Below are 7,500 nucleotides of genomic sequence, written 5' to 3'. Positions count from 1 at the left end.
GGCGATCCGGGAGACCAGATGGCCGAGGGGATCCTGGAGACCAGATGGCCGAGGGGATCCGGGAGACCAGATGGCCGAGGGGATCCGGGCGACCAGATGGCCGGGCACGAAAGGGACGCCATCCGGTCGCCCCGTGCCCCCACGAAGGAGGGAGCGGGTGCCCGGGGCATGGCGGGCCGGAGGCCCGGGGCCCCAGCCGGGCCACAGCCATGGAGGCTGCCAGGGGCCGGCTTACACCTTGACAAGCAGGGGAGGCCTGCAAGGGACCGACGGACCCCTGTCCTGGGCCCTGGGTGGAGCGGCAGCCCGGGGGACCGGGCCCAGGGCCGGAGCGCCCGACCCGGGGCCCCGACCGGGCCCCTGGACCCAGCCGGGGCTCCCAGGCCCGGAGGCACAGGGGAAGCCTCCCCGGGCCCGCCGGACCCCGTCCCGGGCACCCTGCCCCGCGGCAGGACCCAGGACGGAGCCCGGGGTGGGGAGGCCACCCTCCCCGGGGCCCTCAGGGGCCCCGGATGGAGCTCCTGAACACAGACAAGCAAGGGGAGGCTCCCCGGGCACATCGGAACCCCTTTCCGGGCCCTTGGCAGTGCGGCAGGCTGGGAGACAGGGCCCAGGGCCTGAGCACCCGACCCGGGGCCCGCCCGGGCCCCTGGACCCAGCCGGGGCTCCCAAGCCCGGAGGCGCATGGGACGCCTCCCCGGTCCCTCCGGACCCCGTCCCGGGCACCCTGCCACGCAGCAGGACCAAGGACAGAGCCCGGGGTGGGGAGGCCGCCCTCCCCGGGCCCTCAGGGGCCCTAGCCACTGCTCCTGAACCCAGCCAAGCAAGGGGAGGCTCCCCGGGCACACCGGAACCCCTTCCCGGGCCCTTGGCAGTGCGGCAGGCTGGGAGACAGGGCCCAGGGCCGGAGAAACCAACCCGGGGCCCGGCCGGGCCCCTGGACGCAGCCGGGGCTCCCAAGCCCGGAGGTGCATGGGACGCCTCCCCGGTCCCTCCGGACCCCGTCCCGGGCACCCTGCCACGCAGCAGGACCAAGGACAGAGACCGGGGTGGGGAGGCCGCCCTCCCCGGGCCCTCAGGGGCCCTAGCCACTGCTCCTGAACCCAGCCAAGCAAGGGGAGGCTCCCCGGGCACATCGGAACCCCTTCCCGGGCCCTTGGCAGTGCGGCACGCTGGGAGACAGGGCCCAGGGCCGGAGAAACCGACCCGGGGCCCGGCCGGGCCCCTGGACGCAGCCGGGGCTCCCAAGCCCGGAGGTGCATGGGACGCCTCCCCGGTCCCTCCGGACCCCGTCCCGGGCACCCTGCCACGCAGCAGGACCAAGGACAGAGCCCGGGGTGGGGAGGCCACCCTCCCCGGGCCCTCAGGGGCCCTAGCCACTGCTCCTGAACCCCGCCAAGCAAGGGGAGGCTCCCCGGGCACACCGGAACCCCTTCCCGGGCCCTTGGCAGTGCGGCAGGCTGGGTGACAGGGCCCAGGGCCGGAGAAACCGACCCGGGGCCCGGCCGGGCCCCTGGACGCAGCCGGGGCTCCCAAGCCCGGAGGTGCATGGGACGCCTCCCCGGTCCCTCCGGACCCCGTCCCGGGCACCCTGCCACGCAGCAGGACCAAGGACAGAGCCCGGGGTGGGGAGGCCGCCCTCCCCGGGCCCTCAGGGGCCCTAGCCACTGCTCCTGAACCCAGCCAAGCAAGGGGAGGCTCCCCGGGCACATCGGAACCCCTTCCCGGGCCCTTGGCAGTGCGGCAGGCTGGGAGACAGGGCCCAGGGCCGGAGAAACCGACCCGGGGCCCGGCCGGGCCCCTGGACGCAGCCGGGGCTCCCAAGCCCGGAGGTGCATGGGACGCCTCCCCGGTCCCTCCGGACCCCGTCCCGGGCACCCTGCCACGCAGCAGGACCAAGGACAGAGCCCGGGGTGGGGAGGCCGCCCTCCCCGGGCCCTCAGGGGCCCTAGCCACTGCTCCTGAACCCAGCCAAGCAAGGGGAGGCTCCCCGGGCACACCGGAACCCCTTTCCGGGCCCTTGGCAGTGCGGCAGGCTGGGAGACAGGGCCCAGGGCCGTGGCACCCGACCCGGGGCCCGGCCGGGCCCCTGGACCCAGCCTGGGCTCCCAAGCCCGGAGGCGCAGGGGAAGCCTCCCCGGGCCCTCCAGGACCCCGTCCCGGGCACCCTGCCACGCAGCAGGACCAAGGACAGCGCCCGGGATGGGGAGGCCGCCCTCCCCTGGACCTCAGGCCTTCCATGTCAGCCCGGCAATCTGGTCGCCCCATTGGAAAGCATTGCGCGCTACTATTGCAAACACATTATCTACCGGACTTGCTCTAGATGGCGCTCCAACATAAGGAATGTACCAACACCTTCCCTACTGGAATCGTGACGAGCAGGAGCCGTCATTAGCACTGAAGGGGCTAGTATATCAACACTTTCCCTCCTGTTGCGCAGGTTGGAGTTTGAAAAATAGATTGTATTATGCCTTTAGTTTGTGTGTCCTCTAGATCAAGTTGATCTACTGACTTGCGATGCCAAGGCATCTCGCTGTAAAGGAATGCGATGTCACAGCATGCATTTGTGCATTCGAATAGATGGCCGCCTATAACCCCTTCGCTGCGGCGGGTTTTCAAATGGGTTTGGGCATGGAGCTGCCCGGGACCCGTGGAGCCCGTCCTGGGCACTCTGACCTGCTGTTGGCCCGGGGGGGAGGACTGCCCGGGACCCGTGGAGCCCGTCCTGGGCACTCTGACAAGCTGTTGGCCCGGGGAAGGGAGCCCCAGACGACCGGGACCCGTGGAGCCCGTCCTGGGCACTCCTGTATGCCGTTGGCCCGGGGAAGGGAGCCCCGGACGTCCGGGTCCCGTGGAACTCGTCCTGGGCACTCTGACATGCCGCTGGCCCGGGGAAGGGTGCCCCGGACGCCCGGGGCCCGTAGCCCGTCCTGGGCACTCGGACAAGCCGTTGGCCCGGGGAAGGGAGCCCTGGACGCCCGGGACCCGTGGAGCCCGTCCTGGGCACTCTGGAATGCTTTGGCCCGGGGAAGGGAGCCCCGTGGAACTGGTCCTGGGCACTTTTACATGCCGTCGGCCTGGAGGTGGGTGCCCTGGACGCCCGGGGGAGGCCTGCCCGGGACCCGTGTAGCCCTTCCCGGGTACTTTGCCAATGCCGTTGGCCTCATAGAGATGGTTGCCCCGGACGCGTCCGGGGGAGGCCTGCGCGGGACCCATGGAGCCCGTCCTGGGCATTGAGCCATGCCGTTGGCCAGCAGATGGGAGCCCCGGACGCCCGGGGGAGGACTGCCCGGTACCCGTGGATCCCGTCCTGGGCTCTTTGACATGCCGTCGGCCTGGAGGTGGGTGCCCCGGACGCCCGGGGGAAGCTGCCCGGGACCCATGGATCCCGTCCTGGGCTCTTTGACATGCCGTCGGCCTGGAGGTGGGAGCCCGGGAGCGGGCTGCCCGGGACCCATGGAGCCCGTCCTGGACACTTTGACATGCCGTCGGCCTGGAGGAGGGTGCCCGGGACGCCCGTGGGAAGCCTGGTCGGGACCCGTGGAGCCCTTCCCGGGTACTTTGCCAATGCCGTTGGCCTCCTGGAGATGTGTGCCCCGAACGCCCGGGGGGAGGGCTGCCCGGGGCCCGTGGAGCCCGCCCTGGGCACTTTGACATGCCTTCGTCCTGGAGGTGGGAGCCCCGGACGCCCGGGGGAGGGCTGCCCGGGACCCATGGAGCCCTTCCCGGTTACTCTGCCATCCCGTTGGCCTCCTGGAGATGGGTGCCCCGGACGCCCGGGGGAGGTCTGTCCGGGGCCCATGGAGCCCGTCCTGGGCAGTGTGACATGCCGTCGGCCTGGAGGTGGGAGCCCCGGACGCCCGGGGGAGGGCTGCCCGGGACCCATGGAGCCCTTCCCGGTTACTCTGCCATCCCGTTGGCCTCCTGGAGATGGGTGCCCCGGACGCCCGGGGGAGGTCTGTCCGGGGCCCATGGAGCCCGTCCTGGGCAGTGTGACATGCCGTTGGCCTGGAGGTGGGAGCCCCGGACGCCCGGGGGAAGGCTGCCCGGGACCCGTGGAGCCCTTCCCGGTTACTCTGCCATCCCGTTGGCCTCCTGGAGATGGGTGCCCCGGACGCCCGGGGGAGGTCTGTCCGGGGCCCATGGAGCCCGTCCTGGGCAGTGTGACATGCCGTCGGCCTGGAGGTGGGAGCCCCATACGCCCGGGGGAAGGCTGCCCGGGACCCGTGGAGCCCTTCCCGGTTACTCTGCCATCCCGTTGGCCTCCTGGAGATGGGTGCCCCGGAAAGCCCGGGGGAGGTCTGTCCGGGGCCCATGGAGCCCGTCCTGGGCAGTGTGACATGCCGTCGGCCTGGAGGTGGGAGCCCCGGACGCCCGGGGGAAGGCTGCCCGGGACCCGTGGAGCCCTTCCCGGGTACTCTGCCATCCCGTTGGCCTCCTGGAGATGGGTGCCCCGGACGCCCGGGGGAGGTCTGTCCGGGGCCCATGGAGCCCGTCCTGGGCAGTGTGACATGCCGTCGGCCTGGAGGTGGGAGCCCCGGACGCCCGGGGGAGGGCTGCCCGGGACCCATGGAGCCCTTCCCGGTTACTCTGCCATCCCGTTGGCCTCCTGGAGATGGGTGCCCCGGACGCCCGGGGGAGGTCTGTCCGGGGCCCATGGAGCCCGTCCTGGGCAGTGTGACATGCCGTCGGCCTGGAGGTGGGAGCCCCGGACGCCCGGGGGAAGGCTGCCCGGGACCCGTGGAGCCCTTCCCGGTTACTCTGCCATCCCGTTGGCCTCCTGGAGATGGGTGCCCCGGAAAGCCCGGGGGAGGTCTGTCCGGGGCCCATGGAGCCCGTCCTGGGCAGTGTGACATGCCGTCGGCCTGGAGGTGGGAGCCCCATACGCCCGGGGGAAGGCTGCCCGGGACCCGTGGAGCCCTTCCCGGTTACTCTGCCATCCCGTTGGCCTCCTGGAGATGGGTGCCCCGGAAAGCCCGGGGGAGGTCTGTCCGGGGCCCATGGAGCCCGTCCTGGGCAGTGTGACATGCCGTCGGCCTGGAGGTGGGAGCCCCGGACGCCCGGGGGAAGGCTGCCCGGGACCCGTGGAGCCCTTCCCGGGTACTTTGCCATCCCGTTGGCCTCCTGGAGATGGGTGCCCCGGACGCCCGGGGGGAGGTCTGTCCGGGGCCCATGGAGCCCGTCCTGGGCAGTGTGACATGCCGTCGGCCTGGAGATGGGTGCCCCGGACGCCCAGGGGCGGTCTGTCCGGGACCCGTGGAGCCCGTCCTGGGTACTTTGACATGCCGTCGGCCTGGAGGTGGGTGCCCCGGACGCCCGGGGGAAGCTGCCCGGGACCCATGGAGCCCGTCCTGGGTACTTTGACATTCCGTCGGCCTGGAGGTGGGAGCCCCGGATGCCCGGGGAGAGGTCTGCCCGGGACCCATGGAGCCCGTCCTGGGTACTTTGCCTATGCCGTTGGCCTCATGGAGACGGGTGTCCCAGACGCCCGGGGGAGGACTGTCCCAGACTCATGGAGCCCGTCCTGGGCACTTTGACATGCCGTCTGCCTGGAGGTGGGAGCCCCGGACGCCCGGGGGAGGGCTGCCCGGGACCCATGGAGCCCGAACCGGGCACGCTGCCATGCCGTCAGCCTGGATGGAGCCCCGGACGTCCGGGGTACGAGTGACCGGGACGCATGGAGCCCGTCCTGGGCACTTTTCCGTGCCTTCGGCCTGGAGCCCCCAGACACCCAGGGGAGGGCCACCGTGAAAACCATGGAGCCCGACCCGGGCACTCTGCCATACCGTCAGCCTAGATGGAGCCCCGGACGCCCAGGGGACGAATGCCCGGGACGCATGGAGCCCGTCCTGGGCACTTTTCCATGCATTCGGCCTGGAGCCCCCAGACACCCAGGGGAGGACATCCCTGGAAACCATGGATCACGACCCGGGCACTCTGCCATGCCGTCAGCCTGGATGGAGCCCCGGACGCGCGGGGGATGAATGCCCGGGACGCATGGAGCCTGTCCTGGGCACTTTTCCATGCCGTCAGCCTGGATGGAGCCCCGGACGCCCGGGTGACGACTGCCCAGGAGCCATGGAGCCCGTCCTGGGCAATTTGACATGCGGTTGGCCTGGAGGAAGGAAGCCCCGGGTGGCCTAGGGAGGTGTTGCCCAGGCATAGCCCATCTGGTCCCCATGGCAGAGAACCGCCAGCCTCGGAGGGGTGTCCGGGCGTACCCTTCTCCCTAGCAATCCGGAGGAAAATTACCCCCTTTTCTTGTAATCTGTGCACGCGAGGTGACAGAGGGGACCCAAGGCGCGAATGTACCCGACCTCCTGGAGCCCTCGCTGGGATCCGGGCGGCGAATGGCACCTCATCGGGACTTCCAGGGAAGTTCGGCCATCTGGTCGCCCTTATAGGAAAGCGTTGCGGGCGACCAGATGCCCGAGGGGATCCGGGCGACCAGATGGCCGAGGGAATCTGGGCGATCAGATGGCTGGACACGGAAGTGAAGCCGCCTGGACTCTCCCGACCCTGTCCCTGTCCCCGTCCCCGTCCCGGGACGAATGCCCGGGACGCATGGAGCCCGTCCTGGGCACTTTTCCATGCCTTCGGCCTGGAGCCCCCAGACACCCAGGGGAGGACCACCGTGAAAACCATGGAGCCCGACCCGGGCACTCTGCTATACCGTCAGCCTGGATTGAGCCCCGGACGCCCGGGGGACGAATGCCCGGGACGCATGGAGCCCGTCCTGGGCACTTTTCCATGCCTTCGGCCTGGAGCCCCCAGACACCCAGGGGAGGACCACCGTGAAAACCATGGAGCCCGACCCGGGCACTCTGCCATACCGTCAGCTTGGATGGAGCCCCGGACGCCCGGGGGACGAATGCCCGGGACGCATGGAGCCCGTCCTGGGCACTTTTCCATGCCGCCGGGGTGGATGGAGCCCCGGGCGCCCAGGGGACGACTGCCCAAGAGCCATGGAGCCCGTCCTGGGCAATTTGACATGCCGTCGGCCTGGCGGAAGGAAGCCACGGGTGGCCTAGGGAGGTGTTACCCAGGCATAGCCTATCTGGTCCCCATGGCAGAGAACCACCAGCCTTGGAGGGGCGTCCGGGCGTACCCTGTCCCTAGTAATCCGGAGGGAAAATACCCTCCTTTCTTGTAAACTCTGCACGCGAGGTGACAGAGGGGACCCAAAGCGTGAAAGTACCCGACCTCCTGGAGCCCTCGCTGGGATCTGGGAGGCAAATGGCACCTCATCGGGACTTCCAGGGAAGTTCGGCCATCTGGTCGTCGCATTTGTGGAGCCCTGGGAGAGAACTGGGGCTCGGCAGGGCCAGGGTGCCAGCAGGTCCCAGTCTGCCAGGTCACCAGGTCTGGGGATATGCTGCCCATGCGCTGCCGGGGCCCGGGCATGACCTCCGGTGGGCCCTCAGGTGCGTCAGTCCGGCACGGGGAGGCTCTGAACCTGCTTGGCTGGGGCCAGGGCTCCACAAATCCACTCGCCCGCTC

This window comes from Lissotriton helveticus, chromosome 11, assembly GCF_964261635.1.
Source record: "Lissotriton helveticus chromosome 11, aLisHel1.1, whole genome shotgun sequence".
Taxonomy (NCBI): Eukaryota; Metazoa; Chordata; class Amphibia; order Caudata; family Salamandridae; genus Lissotriton; species Lissotriton helveticus.
The sequence above is the reverse complement of the archived record's forward strand: the minus strand, read 5'-3'. Positions refer to the sequence as shown.